The 12,627-nt window shown below is 47.9% G+C and overlaps 1 protein-coding gene across 1 annotated transcript in view; it reads left to right on the top strand.

The window, feature by feature from the left end:
- Nucleotides 1-6,774: 6,774 nt before the first annotated feature.
- Nucleotides 6,775-12,627, top strand: part of rftn1b (raftlin, lipid raft linker 1b) — a gene marked incomplete at its 3' end in the record, with an annotated part of 209,341 nt that continues 203,488 nt past the window's right edge. Inside the window, exon 1 of the mRNA XM_084442475.1 lies at nt 6,775-6,902. The remainder of the gene's footprint in view (nt 6,903-12,627) is intronic.

Here is a 12,627-nt window from a genome sequence, read left to right as displayed (position 1 = left end):
ATCTCCCTACAGATGACCTCCCTACAGGTGAACCCCCTACAGGTGACCCCCCTACAGGTGACCCCCCTACAGGTGACCTCCCTACAGGTGACCCCCCTACAGGTGACCCCCCTACAGGTGACCTCCCTACAGATGACCTCCCTACAGGTGACCCCCTACAGGTGACCTCCCTACAGGTGACCCCCCTACAGGTGACCCCCCTACAGGTGACCTCCCACCACAATTCCAGCTTCTGTCCCATTAGGGTGATCCTCCTGCTCCAGACAACAGGACAACGTCAGCAACAATCAGTGATAGAACTATGTCCCCTGAGGTAGTTTAACAGGCAAGGATTCACCCATAATTTGGTTTTGAACAATTTACCCCCTGAAGTCTTCAGTGTGATGAAATCATGTCTTTTCACAGTTTTCAAAACTTTTGACAGATTATAAATTAATAGCCACGTCTAAAAAGTTCGGGCAAGTATAGAAGTCTAAACAGGGCAAGTATAGTAGTCTAAACAGTTCGGGAGGGTATAGTAGTCTAAACAAAGCAAGTATAGTAGTCTAAACAGTTCGGGCAAGTATAGAAGTCTAAACAGTTAGGGCAAGTATAGTAGTCTAAACAGTTCGGGCAAGTATAGTAGTCTAAACAGGGCAAGTATAGTAGTCTAAACAGTTCGGGCAAGTATAGAAGTCTAAACAGTAAGGGCAAGTAGGGCTGTAACGATTATGAATTTTGCTTAACGATTAATTAATTGTCAGAAAAATAATTGCGATTATTACAATAATTGTCAGAGTTGTTGACCGGGGGGGGGGGCTCACATCACACCACTAGGGCCCCTTGCCGATCTGGCACCCTAGGTGGCCGCCTACAGGGCCGGCCCTGGCACTGATGCTCATGTCCGCATGATTTGAGTGAGAGTGTGTGTATTTGAGAGAGAGAGAGAGAGAGAGAGAAAGAGAAAGACCGACAGACACAGAGGGAGTGAGAGAGTGAGTGAGTGAGGGTGGGTGGGTGGGTTCCGGGTTCTGACTCATTTTTAGCCTAATAAGTACTCAGCCTATGAAGTAAACCTGTGGTTTAAAACCACGCCTCTTTAATATCATGAATGTTAACATTTACATAGAACATATATCCTCCTCAATAAAAAAAAGCATTGAAAAATTAAAATTAAGAAAATTTGGAGTTTACAAATAGCACATGAAGTATACAATGCATCAGTGCTTCTTTACTTCTTTAATACAGTGTCTCTTGTCATTATTTGCTATGAACGTATAGGACAAGTGCCAACAAGTTGAAGAATTCCATTGAACTAGGGTTGCTACCATATTAACTCTGCAACAGATTTTTATTTAAAAAAAAATATATATATATATATATATATATATATTTTTTTTTTAAGATTCATAACCGCGGTTACAAAAAACAATCGCGGTCAGAAAAAATAATCGCGGTTTGACGATTATGTAATAATCGTTACAGCCCTAAGGGCAAGTATAGTAGTCTAAACAGTTAGGGCAAGTATAGTAGTCTAAACAGTTAGGGCAAGTATAGTAGTCTAAACAGTTAAGGCAAGTATAGTAGTCTAAACAGTTAGGGCAAGTATATAGTCTAAACAGATAGGGCAAGTATAGTAGTCTAAACAGTTAGGGCAAGTATAGTAGTCTAAACAGTTAGGGCAAGTATAGTAGGCAGTTCTGGGTGATGGTTGCTCTTCAAACATCAGTGACAGAGCTGTGATGGAGGCCTGGCAGACTTTTATTTCATTCCCCAACCATCAGCTTTTTCTCATTAACTCCTAGCTCCTCCATAGTCGTACTGTTGGAACTGCCTCTGTCCAATGTCACACAATGCCCAATACCGAAAATTACCCTTTCAAATATACCCAGATCTGCAGTAGATGTGTTGGCAGCTCCATTCCTCCAGGGAGCTGGTGGTGGTGGGGGGGTGAACTCTAATAAGCCTCCTGTTGTGTTGCAGAACAGGGAAATCTCCATCGTTCAACACAGACATATCATTAATTTGTGGCCTGGAGTGAAGTTTTCCTTCCGACGAAGGCCAAGGTGGAAGTGAACGCTGGTTTGAGCGAAGCATGAAAGCATAGCCTTGTGTTCTAGCAGGGGAGGACTAGGAACTCAATAATGTCCTTAACATGTGCAGGATTGGTGCTTTCTGTTATTAGTTATGAGTTATTATTAATGTGCACCATTTGTCTAGATATTCAGTAATGTACTGTATATACTGTAGTAATGTACCATTCTAGATATTCTGTAATGTACTGTACATATATAGTAATGTACTATTTTACAGTATTGTTTGATCACTTTGCATGTATTGTTTCATTGCATCTACTCGACAAGTGATGAAATTGCTATGATGTGTGGATGAATTTATCATTTCACGCCCAAAAAAGGTGTTTTGTGGACATGGAAATTGTACAATGTGATATTCATAGATTCCAATTGTGTATATCCAAGGTAATTTCCTTTGTCACACTGGACAAAAGACAAACGAATCCACTACAGTCCCTTCTGTTGTCCCTGTGGACGGGACCTGGCTAAGTGTCCTCACCTCCAATCATCATCATCCTAGAGCTGCTCTCTCTAAGACAATCATCACAACTGCTGCTCTCTCTCTGAGACAATCATCACATCTGCTGCTCTCTCTCTGAGACAATCATCACAACTGCTGCTCTCTCTCTGAGACAATCATCACCACTGCTGCTCTCTCTCTGAGACAATCATCACAACTGCTGCTTTCTCTCTGAGACAATCATCACAACTTCTGCTCTCTCTCTGAGACAATCATCACAACTGCTGCTCTCTCTCTGAGTCAATCATCACAACTTCTGCTCTCTCTGAGCCAATCATCACAACTGCTGCTCTCTCTCTCTGAGACAATCATCACAACTGCTGCTCTTTCTCTGAGCCAATCATCACAACTGCTGCTCTCTCTCTGAGCCAATCATCACAACTGCTGCTCTCTGTGTCTGATCCACTTCAACCACATCAACTACTGTGCATCAGGAACCCTGGCCCGGATCAGAGACCCAGTACATAACTGGTTGGATGTATAGACTGAGTACATAGAACCGGTTGGATGTATAGACTGAGTACATATACCTGGTTGGATGTATAGACTGAGTAAATAACTGGTTGAATGTATAGACTGAGTACATATAACCGGTTGGATGTATAGACTGAGTACATATAACTGGTTGGATGTATAGACTGAGTACATAACTGGTTGAATGTATAGACTGAGTACATATAACTGGTTGGATGTAGAGACTGAGTACATAACTGGTTGAATGTATAGACTGAGTACATATAACTGGTTGGATGTAGAGACTGAGTACATAACTGGTTGGATGTATAGACTGAGTACATAGAACTGGTTGGATGTATAGACTGAGTACATAGAACTGGCTGGATGTGTAGACTGAGTACATAGAACTGGTTGGATGTATAGACTGAGTTGGATGTATAGACTGAGTACATATAACCGCTTGGATGTATACACTGAGTACATAACTAGTTGGATGTATAGACTGCGTTGTGTTGTTTTGGTTCGACCCATGTTAATGGTTTGCCCCGGGCGGGATTCAAACCCACATTCAACAAGCTCTCCTGCTTGTGAGGTCGATGCACTGATAGTTGCGCCAATAGGGACGTCCCTCTTGGAGGGACTGTTAGCGCTCCTTTGAGGTGTTAGTTTACCCAACCAAGATAAGAGAGATAAGATGAGACTTTATTGATCCCCCAGGGAGGAAATCAGGCAAGCAACCAGCTCGCTACCACTACCTGGGACGCATGAGGACACTGTCACTTTTGTAACTTGTAAATGTATAATTTGGAATTGAGGATTAGAGTTTATCTGTAGCATAATCTTGGAGCCGGCAGCGACATTTCACTGTGACTGTACACCCTACATTACATGTGACGAATAAAAGGAATCTTTATCTTGAATCACTCGGCTACATACAGTTGACCTCGCTCTGGTCCAGGGCGTTAGTGAGGCTGTCAGGGACCAGCGAGGCCCGATGGGGCAGGGCCCGCCCACCAGAGGCACTGAGGGGCGTTCGCTGAAACCAGAACCAGGACATTGTTAAAACACGCATGCGCCAAAATACACAGGAAAAAAAAGGTTATGCAATGTTAAACACAAAAAATGTACGCATCCGGAGCAGAAGGTGTCAGAAATGAAAAGCCTCCTCTGCTCTTCTTCATCCTCCCTTCACCCATCCATCTTCATCAGGGACAGGACTGATCTGCTCTTCTGCATGTTTTTCACATTGGGTTCTTGTGGGGGAAACCCTTGTGAACACAGGGAGAGCATGCAAACTCAACACAGAAAGTCCCGGGAGATACCCCACCTGAGTACCTGACCACCCTGGGAGATACCCCTCCTGAGTACCTGACAACCCTGGGAGATACCCCACCTGAGTACTTGACTACCCTGGGAGATACCCCCCCACCTGAGTACCTGACAGCCCTGGGGAGAACTCGCCCCCCACTGCTAACAGCGTCCTTGGCGGGAATCGAACCCAAGCTTGCTGTGAGGCGACAGAGCTAAGTACTGCGCCACCGCAGTGGACACTGCACACTGCCGGGAGCGGGGATCGAACCGGAGACCTTCCGATCCCCAGCCGGCCGCCCTAACCCCGGAGCTACGTGACCCCTCTGAAGCAATCATACCTAATATGAAAACCCTAAGAGTTCTGTCCTTCCAGCTGTCTTCTGGCTCAGACCTGACCAGGGAGACCTTGGCTGAGGACAAGAGTGGGCCTCTCTCTGGTCTCCCCCAGAATCAGAACCACTCTCGCCCTTACTGAGGACGAGAGTGGGCCTCTCTCTGGTCCCCCGGAACCAGAACCACTCTCTCCTTCGAGGCCTCCATCCAGTCCAGCAGGAAGTTGGGAAAGCTGATGAAGACCCAGGGTTGATGCTAGAATGGATTGTCCAAAGGGAGAGGGGGCGGGAACTCGGGGGCAAGTCCCCTGCTCTCCCGTGAGCCCCCAGGCCAGCGTGCCCGAGCAGGGGTATTGAGATATGAGCCCCCAGGCCAGCGTGCCCGAGCAGGGGTATTGAGATATGAGCCCCCAGGCCAGCGTGCCCGAGCAGGGGTATTGAGATATGCGGAGCGCACCCACTCAGCGCCGTCCGAGTAGCTCCACTCCTGGGTCCAGTCTCATAAATTAGCCTGACCCCTCCTGACCCCTGTGTCCACCCAGTACCTGCCTAGTGCTGTTATTGGTTGATGTGTAACGGAGTTCCCTCCCTCCGGACGGTCCATCCGAGCATCAACCAAGATTATCTCTACATACTCTCGCCCTCCCTGCTCACAATCACAATCACAAACGTTTATTGCCGTGTAGTTTTACAACATACTGGGAATTTGTTTCGGTCAATGGTGCATAACATGAAGACAACATTGGACATGTTGCAGGGACGAGACGGGACAGAGCAAAGACAGGACAAGCCTTGGACATGTTGCAAGGACGAGACGGGACAGAGTAAAGACAGGACAAGCCTTGGTCCAGACGTTCGAATCTGCCCACTAAAAGTGTGCTGATTCTTGGTCTGGTGTTGCTATGTGAAACAGCTGGTTCTCCAATTAAAATACAATCGACGCGAGCCCTGTTGATGAGGCGGGTGGCCATGGGAAGAAGCTGTTTCTCCGGTGTGAAGCTGTTTCTTGTCCCTGATGGACCGCAGCCTCTTGCCGGAGGGGAGTGTTACGAAGAGATTGTGGCCGGGGTGGGAGCGGTGTGAGGGGCCGGGGTGGGAAGGGTTGGGGGGGTCGGCCACAATCTCCCTGGCCTGCTTCAGGACTCTGCTGTTTTGGTTTGGGGGTTTGTCTGGGGTGGGGTGTCGTGTTTAGATGTCGCTGATGTTTTTGTTTGAAGGGTTTTGTGTAGAAGTGACTTCTACATCATAGTCATATGTAGTGTCAAATCAGTTACTGTGTCAGATTAGTCTGAATAATGAATACACACCTATAGAGTAGACTATAATTAATTAAATATGCATATTTACTAGAGAGGAGAGGAGAGAGCACTCACTCTGTACATCCTAACCACAAGAACGACCCGCTAACCCAAGCCCACTACACTCACTCCTCAGTCTGCTATCCAACTCCCTGTTCCTCTCTCTCTCCCTCTCTCCTCTCTCTCTCTCTTTCCGTAGGCTACAGCCCTCCCTCTGCCCACCTCTGTCTCTCACTCTGGTATTTCCCCTCCCTCCCTCTGTGTTCCTCTCCTCCCTCCCTCCCTCCCATACCCCAAGCCTCCCCCTCAGAAGGGGTCTTCAGTCAACCGGAACCGGTGCTGTTGCTGGAGAACCCTTGCTGGAGAGAGAGATAGAGAGAGAGAGAGAGGTGGAGAGACTGAGCAGAGGCTGGGTCGGAGCACTCCGTCGTTTCAGACAATCACAGGAGAGAGTGGAAGAAACTGAGAGAGAGAGAGAGAGAGGGAGAGAGAGAGAGAGAGAGAGAGAGAAAGAGAGAGAAGGGAGGTAGATATGTAACAGGATGTGGTTTCCCTGAGCTTGCAGAACATCCGCGAGGCATACTTTGAGCATGACCTAAACACGCGCACGCGAAGTGTGTTTGCTGCTCGGCTAGCTGGCGCGAGCCCCCCGGAGAGAAGAAGCACACAGCAGGAGCCGCTGATCCGCCGCTCAGACTGCTGCACCCTCTCTCTCCCTCCCCGCTGTCTAGTTTCTGTCCTCCTGCCAGGCTTCTGTTCAAAGCCCTATCTACGGGACCGGGCGGCGGGAGCCTCACGCATCCCAGCGCAGAGCTTCGTTCCGCGCGGTTATCCCCGTCGGTAGAATGAGCCTCTCTGTCGCAACAGCCGGTCCAGTCGCTTCCTCCTGATCTCAACAGACAACTTCCAGACTCCGTAAGCTTCTAAACAGGTAAACACATCTCTCAGATTTCCTATAGGTGTGTGTGTGTGTGTGTGTGTGTGTGTGTGTGTGTGTGTGTGTGTGTGTGTGTGTGTGAGCGCGCGCGTGCGTGCGTACGTGCGTGTGTATGTGTGTGTGTCTGTCTGTCTGTGTACGTGCGCGTGGGTGCGTGTGTCTGTGTAAAAACGGACGGACCAGAGTTCCTCTTTTGCATATCTAGCCGTCAACCCCGTATGTAGATGTGTCAGCTGTAGGCAGCATGTTAAACAGCAGCACATTAACGAAGGCATCTATGCACTATGGTAGCGCCACAAACCACAATGTTGGTTCATGAACAACAAACTCCTGATTCCCCCCCCCCCCCCCCCACCACACACACACACACACACACACACATACCCGGGGTGTTAATCATGCAGATCAGCCGGCTGCTTGTTTTGAAGTCACATGTGCCGTAGCGGACGGGGAATGTCTACCTGGCTCCAATCACTGAACCCTGACCGCCTTTCAAGATGTGCTTGACATACAGTATCCAGTGTGTGTGTGTGTGTGTGTGTGTGTGTGTGTGTGTGTGTGTGTGTGTGTGAGAGGAGTGTGTATGTGTGTGTGTGTGTGTGTGTGTGTGTGTGTGCGCGCGTGCGTTTAAGTGAGAGGAGTGTGTATGTGTGTGTGTATGTGTGAGAGGAGTGTGTGTGTGTGTGTGTATGTAAGTGTGAGAGGAGTGTGTGTGTATATGTGTGTGTGTATGTGTGTGTGTGCGTGTATGTAAGTGTGAGAGGAGTGCGTGTGTGTGTGTGTGTCGTGTCACGCATGGTAGATGGAGTAGAGGGTAAATAGGTTGAGGTATGGAAGGAGGGTGGGAACGTCAGGAAAGAGGGAGGAGAGGCAAGCCCACAGACAGGAGGAGAGAGTGCTGTTTAAGTGAACTGTCGTTGATCAGTTCCAGCTGGTGGATTGTGAGCGCTGGGCTGTGTTAACCCTTTATTGTTGATGGGTCACGGTCTCTCTCAAACACAGACACACACACAGATACACAAACACACACACGCACACATACACGCCACACACACATAAACGCACACACACACAAACACTTTTTTTTCCACCAGGATCTCCAAATCACTCCATCACAGACTAGCCACAGTACAGACTAGTACAGACTAACCCCAGAACAGATTAGTACAGACTAACCCCAGGACAGACTAGTACAGACTAGCCAGAGGACAGACTAGCCACAGTACAGACAAGTACAGACTAACCCCAGGACAGACTAGTACAGACTAGCCAGAGGACAGACTAGCCACAGTACATACCAGTACAGACTAACCCCAGGACAGACTAGTACAGACTAGCCAGAGGACAGACTAGCCACAGTACAGACCAGTACAGACTAGCCACATAACAGACTTGTACTGATTAGCCAAATAACAGACTAGTACAGACTAGTCACAGTGCAGACTAGCCAAAGTACAGACCGGTATAGACTAGCCACAGGACACACTAGTACAGACTAGCCAGAGTACAGACTAGCCACAGGACAGACTAGCCACAGTACAGACCACAGGACAGACTTGTACAGACTAGCCACAGGACAGACTTGTACAGACTAGCCATAGTACAGACTAGCCACAGGACAGACTTGTACAGACTAGCCACAGGACAGACTAGCCACAGGACAGACTTGTACAGACTAGCCACAGGACAGACTAGCCACAGTGCAGTCTAGTACAGACTAGCACCAGTACAGAGTAGCAAAGTACAGACTAGTACAGACTAGCCACAGTACAGACTAGTATAGATTAGCCACAGTACAGACTAGCTACAGTACAGACTAGCCAAGTACAGACCAGTACAGGCCACATGACAGTACTGACTAGGCACAGGGCAGACTAGTACAGACTAGCCACAGTACAGACTAGCCACAAGATAGACTAGTACAGACTAGCCACAAGATAGACTAGTACAGACTAACCACATGATAGACTAGTGCAGACTAGCCACAGGACAGACTAGCTACAGTACAGACTAGCCAAGTACAGACCAGTACAGGCCACAGGACAGTACTGACTAGGCACAGGGCAGACTAGTACAGACTAGCCACAGTACAGACTAGCCACAAGATAGACTAGTACAGACTAGCCACAAGATAGACTAGTACAGACTAGCCACATAATAGACTAGTGCAGACTAGCCACAGGACAGACTAGCTACAGTACAGACTAGCCAAGTACAGACCAGTACAGGCCACAGGACAGTACTGACTAGGCACAGGACAGATTAGTACAGACTAGCCACAGTACAGACTAGCCACAATATAGACTAGTACAGACTAGCCACGTGATAGACTAGTACAGACTAGCCACAGGACAGACTAGTACAGACTAACCACAGGATAGACTAGTGCAGACTAGCCACAGGATAGACTAGTGCAGACTAGCCACAGGACAGACTAGTGCAGACTAGCCACAGGACAGACTAGTACAGACTAGCCACAGTGCAGATTAGTACAGACTAGCCACAGGACACTTCTTGTCCAAAACAAAGTCTTGTAAACATGTTTACACACAGTATTTGGCTGTAGGAACACAAATATCCCAATTTGCTTCTACTTCTTTCACATTACAAACATGAAGTGCACGTTAACCAGCTACTTGATCTGGGCATAGTCGCTTCTCTGTACAGAGTTCAACTTGATTAAGCTAATTGGTTGATTTGAACCTTAATGTGAGCATGTCTCTCCTCAGCATGCGTGCGTGTTCAACAGAGCCAGGCACCTCGCGGTTCACACGGCCCTGTCTGACTGTTGATATTCAAAGTCAACACTGAAGATTTGTTGAAACACCAATTATCGTGAAATATTCAACAAGCCTCACACAGATGGTTTGTTATATTTTCCTCCTCCTCATCCTACATAATTCCAGCTCTGGAGCTGCAGTAAGCGCATCTTAGCGTGCTCACATCCTGGAAGATGATTGGCCATTTCTTGCACTTTGTCTGACAGCAACGGCAGTTTGAAAGGATTAGTCTCTGGCATAAGCCTTGCATCTCTGCTCTCTGGAACGTCGAGTTACAAGATCCCTGGCAAAGATTATGCTCCTCTCTCTCTCTGTCTTCTCCAGTGATGGGTTTTGAAGGTAACATGTTATTCAAGCGCCCAGCGTCGCCCCAGACTAGGAATCCTTTATGCTGAAGGAAATCACAGTTTTGTAGCGGCTTAAACCAGGAAGGAAAATATCCCTGGATATTTCTGGGAGGCAAATTGACTCCCGTCATAATGGATGGTCAAGAAAATTGCAGCACTATTGATTCGGTATTGATCCAGTAATGTTCAACAAGGACATGAAGGTCGATATGGTGTCTGAAAAGCTTAGAACTTGGCTTTAGTTGGCTTTGTTGAAAAATTACCTGCCTTAAGCAAGTTCACAGAAAGCAGCAAGTCACTCGGAGCTCTACTCCATTTTGGAAAAAGAAAAACGATCAGGCCAATCAAGATCATTTATTTTTAAACATCATTTCCATCTGAAGAACATGTTCATTCTTATATGCATTCCCTTTGATCTATTATAATTCCTATGCATGACAAATTTAGAAAATGTTTTGCATTTTAGTTTAGAGTGATTGTGAATGATGATTATGCATGACACATCAAGCCATGACTGTCAACCGCTGGAACGAGGGGAGAGGAGGAGAGCATAGAGGAAGAGAGAGAGAGGAAATGAGTGAGCTGGACTCATGGACAGGGAGAGAGAGGGAGGAGGGGGAGAGAGGGAGGATTAGGAAGAGAGGGAGGAGGAGGGAGAGAGGGGAGAGAGAGTAGAGTTTAGCCCTCAGAGAGAGAGGGAGAGAGAGAGATACTGGTGTCTATTATTCTCCTGAGAGTAGAACAGTCGTGAAGGGTTTGGTTCCCATGGCAATCGCTCCCCAGACGTGTGTGTGTGTTCGTGTGTGTGTGTGTGTTTGTGTGCGTGAGTGTGTATGTGTGTGTGTGCTCAGGCCTTGAGACAGTCCAAGCTAGGGTTCAGCCAGACCAAAATGAGTCACAATGCTGGCCTAGACATTCAGCCTTGAAGACAGACGCTGGGCTCTCATATGCACTAATCTCCTCTCGTCTGCCAGGAAGGATTTCTCTGTGTGTGTGTGTGTGTGTGTGTGTGTGTGTGTGTGTGTGTGTGTGTGTGTGTGTGTGTGTAAATTGGCGTTTGATAGTCCCTTTGTGTGGTTCACAAAAAACGTTTGGGGTTAGAACACGGTTCAGGTTCACCTGTCTGAAGAGAGTAGCTACGCTTCCCCACGATGACACAGACACATCTGCTTACATGTCATCGTTTGGTTATCAACGTCAACATACTGCACATACTCTACCAATCACAGCCCACCTCACGTTCTCTGAACCAATCACAGCCCACCTCACGTACTCGGTACCAATCACAGCCCACCTCCTTATCTCTGGAGCGTCTGACCTGTCCCACCCAGGTGAGAAGCTGAGGAAGGAAGGAAGGAAGGAAGGAGGGAGGGAGGGAGGGAGGAAGTCCACACAGGGCACAGACCCGCTCCTGGCCCCACCAACCAACAATCCAACAATCACTATGTTTGAGCATAGTGCTGACAAACTGTCCATTTGTCATTATAATCCTAACTAGTCTCTAAAGGTGCTGCTTCCAGTCCAATGCGATGAAAGATCCCCTGATCTGATAAGACCTGTGACCCACGCTGTACCAGCAGCACACAGAACCAGGACTAGGCCTGAGCGTTCAGCTCCTGGGGTGTGTTGAGTCAGTGGTGAGGGGTCAGAGTTCATGTGACCTTTGACTGAGAATGACTGCGACTACTTTCTCTGTGAAGTGTCGCGTGATCGTCTGGACGGAAGGCAGAGTGCATTGTGTTGCCTCTGGGTATGAAATGCGCTATACAATTAAAGCTTTGATTGATTGATTGATTAATTGAGTGAGTGCAGTCTAGTCACAAAAAAAACTTCACCTCCGGCTGGATCTCACCTCACCAGGTCTGACTGAGAGAAGCCTCCCAGAGAAGAGCTGGGTGTGGGGGTCGTTACTAGTCCATCCAGGGGGGAATCAAGGGCCTTTCCTGTTTTTGGGACTATAAGTGTCCGTGGGACAGTGGTGGAGCCCTGACCTCCTGGTCGGTCGGTGAGGGATCAGGTCTGACAAGGCAGAGAACAGCACAGCAGAGAACATTGCAGAACAGAGCAGAGCAGAGAACAGAGCAGAACAGAGCAGAGCAGAGCAGAGCAGAGCAGAACAGAACAGAACAGAACAGAACAGAACAGAACAGAGCAGAGCAGAGCAGAACACAGAACAGAACAGAACAGAACAGAGCAGAGCAGAGCAGAGCAGAACAGAACAGAACAGAGCAGAGCAGAGCAGAGCAGAGCAGAACAGAACAGAGCAGAGCACCTCTGAGGAAAACACTCACTCCCCGAATCATAAAGATCTCGCACTTCCTCTGTCAGCTCTAAAAATATGCCCAAGCGTGTCAACTAACCCCCCCCCCCCCCCCCCCCCCGGTCTCCAGAAGCTCCAGTATGCTAATAGATACCAACCCTCTAATGTACGTCTCTCTCTCTCGCTCTCTCTGTCTCTCTCTCTCACTCTCTCTCTCTTTCTCTCTCCCTCTATCTATCTATCTCTCTCTCTCTCTCCCGCACCCTCTCTCCCTCTATCTATCTATCTATCTATCTATCTATCTATCTATCTATCTATCTATCTATCTATCT

This window comes from Borostomias antarcticus (assembly GCF_949987555.1).
Source record: "Borostomias antarcticus genome assembly, chromosome: 8".
NCBI classification, from domain to species: Eukaryota; Metazoa; Chordata; class Actinopteri; order Stomiiformes; family Stomiidae; genus Borostomias; species Borostomias antarcticus.
Note: the sequence above shows the minus strand (reverse complement) of the source record. Positions and strands in the feature narration are given on the sequence as shown.